Source organism: Cenococcum geophilum (genome assembly GCF_001692895.1).
Source record: "Cenococcum geophilum 1.58 unplaced genomic scaffold K441scaffold_13, whole genome shotgun sequence".
Lineage (NCBI taxonomy): Eukaryota > Fungi > Ascomycota > Dothideomycetes > Gloniales > Gloniaceae > Cenococcum > Cenococcum geophilum.
The window spans coordinates 2,647,011-2,658,832 of NW_027137571.1; positions in this window are offsets into that span (position 1 = coordinate 2,647,011).

The window sequence follows — 11,822 nt, forward strand, 5'->3', positions numbered from 1 at the left end:
AAACACCGACTTGAGTCCGATCTATCAAAGGACAAGGGCTTATGGCATTCTATGATTCAACAGTACCACGCCCGAGACTTAACGTATCCGTCCGACTTTCTATCCGCTCTCTCCGGCATCGCAACTTATCTCCAGCAGCAATACAGCGCCGGGAAATACTGCGCAGGTTTGTGGGGACCCAGTTTGGGGGAGCTTCTCTGGTATAACGAAACGGGCAACGCCCGGCGTGCAATGCCCTACAGAGCGCCAACCTGATCGTGGGCATCCGTGACAGCTGACAGCGACAAGCTGCATATAAAGTTTTGTGCGGACGAGCACGAGTTCTTGAAAATAACCCAGGAAACCTATATCCTTGGCATAGCCTGTACACCATCCGGCAAAGACCCTAATGGCGCCGTCACATCGGGTCATATCACTCTACAAGGACAATTATTTCCTGCTAAGCTCTCGTATTCTGGTGCATATACATTGCAGACCGATTTGGGCTCGAATTTTCAGATGCTGTCAATCGATGAAGATTTGAGGAATGTAACTCTAGATGTAGACTGTATATTAATAGGTCTTCACGAAGAGTTCATTTCTTCAGGCTTAATATTAAGAAAGAAACCGATTGCAGGAAATAGTACTTACGAAAGAGTGGGTTGTTTTTTGTCTTCCGCGCATGGAAGGGATATGCAACAAAAAATTCAGATGCGGGAATACGGGGGCGTTGAAGATGATCCTACATCGGTAACTATTATTTAAGATACAAGTAGCCTATAGGAATACAAAGCGTAACGTCCATCCCTGGGTGGCGAGAAACCCGCCGTGCCGAGAAAAAGGATCAGTACTTTGACTTTAAGCATCTCAAACTCAGCGCACAGATCGATGTCTCCTAGCAATGAGGTAGCATATCTCCTTATACTTGTATTAAGGCCTATTTTGTTAATGTGTAATCTCCCTTCCATACGAGGGCCCTCTCTAAAATGATGCTTATAGTCTCCATCATCTATCACCTGTTTCATAGAACAGTCGTTCTAAGGTCCATCGAGACGTGGTGGTAGGTGAGAACATCCTATTGGCAGAGCTATAAATTAGTCATTCTAATTCAAGATATAAAGCAGCATTACTCCACTTTGATTATTTATGTACTTTATTATAGTTAAGAAATCTATAGATTAACCCCAATGTCGCAGCAGCTGCATTCTTCCGTAAATATCTTATTGGCGACAAAATATGAAAGATATTAATAATAATTCATTGCTTAACGTCCGATTCGGATCCCTATTAGGCCCACGCGGACTACTCCTTATATACATATGGGGAGAAAACTCTATTTAGGAAAACCCCGTAATCTATCTCCCTGCCTTTTAGGACTCGCCTATAAGGCGCCTGCAAGGCGCCTGCGAGTTACCTATAGTGCTTTTACTACCTTACTTTTTAATCTTCTTAGGAACTACTACTGCCGTAATAAGCTTACGGACGCGCTAGTATTATAAACTTTACTTTACTACTATAGAGTTATTAGGGGGCGCCTATTACTCGCCCCCCTGCCCTTTATTACTATTTCCTTTATAACCTAAAACTAGCTTAGTATATTTTAGCTAATAAGCCACTAGGTAACCACCTTAAGGCCTTTTTATATTAAGAGCAGTATCTTATAGTTTTCTATGCTAGCTACTAAAAGTATTACTTCTTAATTAGTGCGTAAGGAGCATAATAGTATTATATGTTTTAGTATCTATCTTAGCTAGCTATATTTATATTTTAGGCTACTTACTAAAATACCTACCTAGTAGAGCTAGTCTTTTAGTCCTATTATTTCTATTCTTAAAAGTATTACTATTATATTTTCTGCCTTTATTAGGCCTTCTTAGAGCCCTAGAGTATTTACCCCCTATAGTGTTAACTATACTACGGCTTAGGTTCCTTTTGCCTTAGTTAGCCTCTATACCTTTAACTCCTATATACCTCTCTAGCGTTAGTCTAGCTAGTATTATATTANNNTANATGGTTTNCTAGCGTTNTTTTATNCTCTACTTTAGCTCCTTTNTNTCTCTTACTATTATCCTTACTAGCCTCTTATATGTCTCCCTTTCTCCTCTATATAGGCTTAGGCCCTAAAGTAGTACTATTCTTCTTTTACTTTCTTTGCCTATTTCTCTAATATATCTTCCCTACTTTAGGGTTATTAGTTTATTCTCCTATAAGGCGCCCTAGGGTCTCTCTATAGTTTATTTAAGTATGTCTTAATATACTTTATAATATTAGAGTTATATTCCTTTTATACCCTTTATATTGCAGCGGCTTTAATATATAGTTATAGGGGGAGAATATTAGCTTCCTTCTTAAGCAGTACTATAGCCGTTTACTTATATCCACCTATTATACTTTAGAGGCAGGCTATTTAGACCTTTTAGAGTAGTTTAAGAAGTAATTTAGGGGGGCCTTTTTTAGATTCTCTAATGGCCTAAATACTGGACCTATATATTATAGTTAGCCAGATAACTGCTATATATAGTAAGCGTAACCTCTAAAAGCATGGACCCTATATAAAATTAACGATCCTAAATAATACGCTATACTATGCTTAGCCCTTATAGGCCGCTTATGCCGTATATATGCTTTACCGGAGCTTACTATCTACCTATACTTCTAATACTCTTAGGCCCTAAACTAGTTAACCCCTAAAGCCTTAAATGTAAATTATATGCTAGAGATCTGCAGATTAGTTACATTTTCTTATAAAATAGATTAGCTAGTATTTCTCTAGTAAGAATTAGACTCTATATTGCCTTGCCTATTCTATATAGGTATTATAAGCTTTCTTTAGTATTCTGCAATTCTTTATAGCTATTAGCCCGTATATAATTAGGTTTATATTATTAATAAAGCCTATCCCCTAGGTCGCCCCTTCCTTAAAGGAGTTAAGTAGGTTGCTTATAAAGAAAAGAAAGAATATAGGCGAGAGGGGTAATCCTTATAGTATTCCTGTTGCAACTATAATAGAGGGGCTTTAGTATCTGCTAAAGACTAGTAATATTTCTTTTTAACCTATAAACCCTTAAATAAATTATATAATCTATTCTAAAAAGCCTTTTACCCTAAGGATATATAGGAGACGCTTATAGGGTATGTTATTATAGGCGCCACTAATATTTAGGCTAAGCATTAATATTATAAAGTCCCTTCGCATCGCCTATATAGATTTAATAGTAGCAGTAAGTAGCGTAAGTGCTAATAGTGTTAAGCGGTTCTTTCTTGCCCCTATTTAGCTTTNTNGTANTAGGGCGTNTTNCTTNNCNNTNTNTANTATNNNNTCCGCTATTACCCTTTCTAAGATCTTACTAAGGGTATTCTCTAAGGCAATAGGGCGGTAGCTCCCTAGAAATAAGTAGTCTACTTTACCTTCTTTATATAGAATAAACGTTATTATAGCTCTTTCGAGTTTTAGGTAGTAGCCTATTATAAAGTATACTCTAGCTATATCTATAAGTTAAGGTGCTATTAATGGTCCATAGGTCTTTAGGGCTTTATTTAGGATCCTATCTAGTCCTAGTACTATATTATTTAAAAGGCTGCTAATAGTTCTAGCCATTTCTTTAGTTGTTATATCGCTAAGGTCTACTAAAACTGGTTAAGGGAAAAATCTTTCTATAAGGATCTTTGCCTTCTTGTTATTATTACTTATAGCTAGTAATTTACCTAGTCTTTATAGGGGCGGAAGGTATAGGTCTTCTACTAAACGTCCCGCCTTTTTTTTATACCTATTTTACTATCCTCTAAAGACCTTTATTATGGGGGAGGCTCGGGTTAATAGTATACTTATTTATAAACCGTCTCCAGCTATTCCTTACTTCTTTTTTTAGGGTATTCTTTAGCTAGTTTCTTATGTCTTTATATTATCTCTTGTCTTTAGGATTATAGCTACTTATATATTTTCTTCTTACTTATTATTAGCTAGTAATAAGAACTATATATTATACAGACTATATATATCGCGTATAGGGGCCCAGTTTTAAGACTGGGTAGTGCTCTTTTAACCCATTTTTAATTACTGCCTAAATCCTTTCTAGTCTTTAGTTGATTTCCTTAGGGGTAGCTAATAAGCCTTGCTCGTTTAGTATTAGGTGGATTTCTTCTAGGTCTTAAAGTTATTATTTAACTATATTAAGGAAGCTATCTGTCTTAAGCTTTCTTATTACGTATCTTTTACTATTTAGTTGCGCCTTAATATCTAGATCTAGCTATATCTAGATAGGGATATAGTCTAAAGCGAGTACCTATTCTTCTTTAGGGTTGCACCTTTTAAGTCTCTAGTATAGGCCTTCGTCTATAAATATAAGGTTAATTATACTTCTAGCGATGCCTTATTACCATATAATTGCCCCTAGAGGGGTGGCTAGCTTAAGGCCCTAGGTGTCTATAGCTTTTAGTAGGCACTCTACCTATTATTTAGCAGCAATATAGATACCCCCCTACTATAGGTAGTAGAGGTTTATATCTCCTAATAGGATAAACTTTATACCTTCGGTTCTAAGTAAGCTTATTACTAATATAATATTCTCTATTTATAGGACCCCTTTAACCCTAGGGTTATATATATTAATAATCTATACCGGTCCCCTATATATCTATATTATTATAACTGTAATATCTAAGTTAACTATCTGCTATAACTATAAGAATAGGCTAATAGCCTTGCTAATTATAAAGTATACGTATATAGCTGCTTTTGGTTTATATAGGAGCTAGAATCCTTAGGGGCAGTATATTAATTATATGTAGGTATTATAATACGGCTCTTATATAGTAAGGATATAGTATTTCTCTAGGTCTAGGCCATATAGTAAGGGCCTTATAAGATAGTGGTTTATATTACTGCAATTATACTATATAATAGATAGGTAGCAGACCCCTAGTAAGGGTCCTTTGCCTCTCCTTTATTCCTTACTTCTCCTATTTTTACTTTCTCTAGAATATTTAAAACTTCTATCTCTTATATCTATACCCTAGTTACTACTTATTTTATATAGAGCTTTTTATTCTCGTATTTTATATTCCTATTAGCGCTTTTATATCTAAATCTATTATTATCTCCGGTTCTTCCTCTATTTTTACTAGTTAGCTATATACCCTTTAAGAGTTAGCTATAAATATTATGTTTACTATATTAAGTCTAATTCTTAATTATCCTAGTCTTAAGCTTACTATAGCTGTCCATAAGGGTCTTTCTATAGGGCGTCCTCTCCCTTATATCCCCTATAACCCTTATATCCCTATATAGTTTAGTAATATTACGCGGCGTCGCTTCTAGCCTGTTAAGGCTTAGAATGGCTGGCCTAGCCCCCTATTATTAAAGGTAGGAAACGCTAAAAAGGTACTTACGCCCCCCTAGCTTATTGCCTATTATTTTTATTTATATAACCTAGCGTACAGTTATTCTTATATCTATTAAGCCCTTACCTTCTATCTTTTATATTTAATACAGTTTTCTCTCTCCTACGCCTTATATATACTTTAGTAGCAGTTTACGCATTTTATTTAGTCTTAATTTAAGTAGTGTTTTATATTATAGGGGCCTATATAGTGGCCGCAGTATACCTATACTGCGTATATAGATTGGGTGTGTCCCTATTATGCGTAGCAATAGCATTATTTTAGGCGGAGTTTATAATTATAAAGCCTTACGTTATATATAAGGCCATTTATAATAATACCTTTTTAGATAAGGAGTTTTTACATTCCTAGTGTGTGTATACTAATAATAAGGGAGCTATGCGTTTAACTAGTGTCTCCCTAGTAAGTCTCTAGCGACCTTTATATCCTCTTATTATTCTTATTATATACTTAGTTTGTATTTTTCTATTAAAGCTATTAGATTTAGGTAATCTCAAGTCCTAGTATAAGGCGTTTTATTTGTTTTACTATCTTATATATAGTTACTATATTATCTACTTAGTGTCCTTTTTCTACCCTAAGGCTTAGGGGGACTACTAGGACTTTAACTAGGTAGTCTTTATAAAGTACTTTTATACTAATACGTTTTTCTAACCTATCCCCTACCTTTACGGCTTATTCCTTTACCTATTAGTCTCTTAAGGTAACTCTAATATCTTCGCTCCTAAGGTATTAGACTATAATAGCATTATAAACCTCTTTATAAATCTCTATAAGGACTTCTATTTCCAATTATCTCTTAAGCCCCTCTACTTTTTCTATATTTAGTTATATTATAATTATATACCCAGTTATTATCTTTAGGGGGGTAGGTACCCTATATTATAAAAGCGCAGCTATAGTAGCCTAGGTGCGGTTTACCGGTAAAAAGGGATTTTATTTATTTTTAATTTTACTTAGCCGTTAGAGGATTTAATTAAGGGTTTACTAAAGGGACGCCTAAGGTTTACTAAACTAGCGGAGCCATTCTACTAGCTATATTAGTTTGTTATAGCTAACAGTTACTCCCCTATAACTGCAGATACTAAACGCGTCTAATAGGCATTATATTTTATTTAATGCCTTTTTAATAGAGGTTTTCCCGCTTTATAGTATAGTATTTACCCGTTCTTATTATAGAGGTCTATTGCTAGGCGTGGTTCTAATAGATACGCGCAAATATAAACCACTGTCGCTTAATATATGCCTCCCCTGCGATGCATATATCTTAGGGGGATTCTCTAGGTATTTTTTAGGGTTCTTTTAGTTGGTTTTAGTCTTTTTAGGCCGGGTGCAGCAAGAGCTCCTTTCGTGGGTTTCTTAGCCATAGATATAAGATATTAATAATGCAATAGATAATTACCAATTAATATTAAATATGTCAAGAAAGATCTATATGGGACTTTTTGTATAATTTCTATTTAAGAGAGGATGCGGCACGTGGTTATATTTTAAGCATTGAAAACGATCTCTGCTTAGCTACAGCTGCGATAGAGGAGACTTAATTAGCATTCACCAATTGTAAAGCAGCTTTGTTTATTAGCCAGGGTTGCGGAAAATCCAATTTTCCGCGATACGGATCGACGATCCACGATTGATACGATATCTCGTATTATATCGAAGTATCGTAATATTCCTTAGCATTCCCTATTAAATTTTCTTTTATTAAATCTACTACTTTTCTACTTTAATATTGTATAAAATATGGCTTTAGAAGCGGATTTATCTCTTTTTAAAAATACTCCTAGCTTAATTAAGAGCTCTAGCATATAATAGGCTTAGCTTTAATCTCTAGTCTATAAATTTACTTGCCTACTGTATAAAAATAAGCTAATATATAATAAAAAGAACTAAAGGCTTATATACTGCAATTAGTGCGAAAGTTACTTAGTACTATTAACTATAAGTATAAAAAAATACCTTACGAAAACTACGTAATCTCTATTAACTTAAAATAGCCTCGTATAAAGGAGTAAGCACTTAAAAAGCTTTAGGAACTTTAGGTAAAAATAATACTAGAATTTAGGATAGATAAAGTTAATTTTATAATCCTTATAAAGGTTCTAAATAAGGAAGTTATCTAACAAGCTCTTATTAACTTAGTTATTATATAAAACCTTCTATTCTAAATTATAAAGTAGGAAGAGTTTTATATCTTTTATTAGGCTCTTAACCTAAAGTTATCTAATTTAATAACAACAGTACACCCAGAAATTTCTTAGATAATTACCTATTTCCTCTACTATAAAGCACCTCTTACAGCCAAAGACATAGCTACTATCTCTAGCCTCTAGAGTTCAGCAGCTAATTTAAAACTAGAAAATAGAGAAAATCTCTCTAGATTGGCAAAAACCGTGGTCTCCTCCTATTCCCGCATCCTTTTCTATCTTAAAAGGTAGTAAGGAAGAAGCTGCACGAGAACATCTAAGACTAGTAGAAAATCTATAAGAATCCCTAGAGTGGGACCTAGTAGATTTATACTATACAGATGGCTCTAAAGACGATAAATTAAATGTAGCTGCTATATGTAAAATAGGGGAGAGAAATAGGATTAAATATGCAACAAACTGGAATCTAGGACCCTATATAGAAATTATAAACGCAGAGCTTTATGCAGTCTATAGGGCCCTAGAGTACCTAAAATAATAAAGACTAGAAGAGAAACAAGTCTATATCTTTATAGATAGCCAAGTAGCTATTAAAAGATTACAGCTTAAATCTCTTATAGGGGGGGCAAGAACTAGTCTTTAAAATTACGCAAAGCTGTTCCTATTTAGCTAGTAAGGGGATCTCTATTAACTTCTACTGGGTTCCTAGCCATCTAGAAATCTATAGGAACGAAATAGTAGATAAGCTAGCTAAAAAGGGCCTTTCTAGAAGAAAACTATAATCTTCTTATACCTCCCTAGCCTATATAGGGAGAGCAGCAAGAGAAAAGATATTAGAATAGTGGAAAAACAACTAGCAGCAGAATAAGAATAAGGGAAAACACTATACTAGAATCTGTAAAGGAAGCTATTCCTTTTCTCTTAAAGCCCCTAAGGATAAATATCCTAAAAGGCTATAATTAGCTTTCTTTTAGCTAAAGCTAGGAAAAGGCTACTTTAAATCCTTCTCTAAAGTAATAGAGGGGGAGGATAAAGACGGTAGATGCTTTAGGGAATATAGAGCACTATAAACCCCTAGGCACCTACTACTAGACTGCAACCTATATAGAGAAGAAAGAAGAGAAATGCAAAAGAAACTAAGCTCTTCTCTCTCTCTAAAGAAGCTATTTTGTACACCAAAAGGAAGAGAGGCGCTTTTCCTATTTCTAAGTAGGACAGGAATAGCCACTAGAAAGTGGCTAATAACAGTAGGATCTATAGAAGGAGGTAACTCCTACTAGGCTCCTAGTAAAGAGATATTAGTAAGTAAAAGGATAGAATTAAATTACAAAAGGATAGGGATAGGCGTTAGGATTTCTTATTTCTTATAGTTTTCTACCGTTTTCTCATTACCTAGTAGTTGCTTATAACTTAGTATTTTACTAAGGAACTATAAACCCCTAGCTTAGGGGCTTATAAACTACTAGGATATAGTTACTAGTATATATTAAGCTGCCCTAAGGGATTTATATATATAGGACTATAGCGCTATAGCCTAGAGGCTGCATGCGCAGTATTATACATAGTATAATACAACGGATATAAAATAAAATTTTTAAAAAAATTACCTATTTCTTTTAGTTATAGAAAGACATTATATAAAGATAAGTTTAATTAGCGTTAATAAGTATTTATCTTTCTATTATTAGTAATATCTAGATGTTCCTAAATAACTACCTTCTTCTCGCAGTCTACGCCCACTTTATTAATAGCTAGGAAAACTAGATAAAAGCTCTTCTTACCCTTTATACGGTACCTAGTTATAGTAAAGCTAAATAATAAAATACTTTTTTCCTAGTCTTAGAGGAGTATAGAATTATATAAAAGCTTAGAGCTATTATTGTAGATAATTTTATAATAAATAATACTCTTTATTATACGATCTATAAGTATCTTGCTAATAATAAGGATATTACCTAAGATCCCATCTAATAACATATCTGCTACTAGGGGTATACTATTAATCTTGCCGTCTAGGCCTTTCTCTTTAAAGATACTCTTAAACTTAAGGCTATTAAGTTATATAAAAGGAATAACGTAAGTAAAAAAGAGCAAAGTTATAAGGAAGAGATTAAGTAGAAATAGGCCTTTTAAGCAATAAGCCCACTTAGTAAGCTTTATAATATTATAGTATACTTCTATACCTTAGTAAGCCATATAAAGGAGTTTAAGACTTTAGTTAAAAGACGAGTTTTACTTAATAATTGTATAAGATGGAATAGCTAGTATTAAATGCTTAGCGTCTTACTTAAATATAAGTTAGGAATTAATAACTATATTAAGAGCAACTTTAATATACTTAAGGAGGATTATATCTTACCGTAAGACTAGAAGCTTCTTTATATAATTTACACTTTTTTAAAGCTATTCTACTATACAATATTAGAGACATAAGGGGATTATATAACACTTAATTAAGTACTCTTTATAATAGATATGCTTATTAAATATATAAAGGACTCTCTTATATAACTCTTCTTCTAGCTACTTTATTTAAGCTAAAGCTAATATTATATAATAGGCACTCTTTAAATTAAATAAAGCTCTCTTACTTTAAGTAAAGAATGTATAGGCGAAGTTTAACGAGTACTACTAGAGAATAGATAATTTACCTCTTTATGCCGCTACACTTATTCTTTACCTAAATCATTATATAAAGTATATTAAGATATTTTAAAAGAAGGAATAGTAGAAAATGGTACTTCTAAAGGTCTAATAGCTTTAAAAAACGTATTGAGAATTAGAGAAGCCTATTACCTCTCTTTAGATAGTATTATATATTATTATTATTATTTATTGCTTAACGTCCGATTCGGATCCCTATTGGGCCCACGTGGACTACTCCTTATATATATGTGGGGAGAAAACTCTATTTAAGAAAACCCCGTAATCCATCTCCCCGCCTTTTAGGACTCGCTTATAAGGCGCCTATAAGGCGCCTATAAGTCACCTATAGTGCTCTACTACCTTACTTTTTAACCTTCTTAGGAACTACTGCTGCCGTAATAAGCCTACGGACGCGCTAGTATCGTAAACTTTACTCTACTACTGTAGAGTTATTAGGGGGCGCCCGTTGCTCGCCCCCCCTGCCCTCTATTACTATTTCCTTTATAACCCGGAATTAGTTTAGTATATTTTAGCTAATAAGCTACTAGGTAACCACCTTAAGGCCTTTTTATATTAAGAGTAGTGTATTATAGTTCTCTATGCTAGCTACTAAGAGTATTACTTCTTAGTTAGTGCGTAAGGGGTATAACAATATTATATATTTTGGTGTCTGTTTTGGCTAGCCATATTTACATCTTAGGCTACCTACTAGGACACCTACCTAGTAGAGCCAGTTTTTTAGTCCTATTATTCCTATTCTTAAGAATATTGCCATTATATTTTCTACCTTCGTTAGGCCTTCTTAAAGCCCTAAAGTATTTACCCCCTATAGTATTAACTATACTACAGCTTAGGTTCCTTTTACCTTAGTTAGCCTCTATACCTTTAACTCCTATATACCTTTCTAGTATTGGTCCAGCCAGTATTATATTGCGGTAAATAGCATTTTTTTTATACTCTACTTTAGCTCCTTTCTCTCTCTTACTATTATCTTTACTAGCCTCTTACACGTCTCCCTTTCTCCTCTATATAGGCCTAGGCCCTAAAGCAGCACTATTTTTCTTTTACTTTCTTTACCTATTTCTCTAATATGTCTTCCCTACTTTAGAGTTATTGGTTTGTTCTCCTATAGGGCACCCTAGGGTCCCTCCATAGTTTATTCAGGCGTATCTTAATATACTTTATAACATTAGAGTTGCGTTTATTTTACGCCCTTTATATTGCAGTGGCTTTAATATATAGTTATAGGGGGGGAATATTAGCTTCCTTTTTAAGCAGTGCTGTGGCCGTTCGCTTATATCCGCCTATTATACTCTAGAGGTAGGCTATTTAGACCTTTTAGAGTGGTTTAAGGAGCGATTTAGGGGGGCCTTTCTTAGATTCTCTAATAGCCTAAATACTGGACCTATACGTTATAGTTGGCCAGACAACTGCTATATATAGTAGGCGTGACCTTTAGAAGCATGGACCCTATATAGAATTAACAATCCTAGATAATACAATATACTATACTTAGCCCTTACGGGCCGCTTATGCCGTATATACGCTCCACTAGAGCTTACTATCTACCTATACTCCTAATACTCTTAGGCCCTAAACTAGTTAACCCCTAAAGCCTTAGATGCGAATTATATACTAGAGATCTATAGA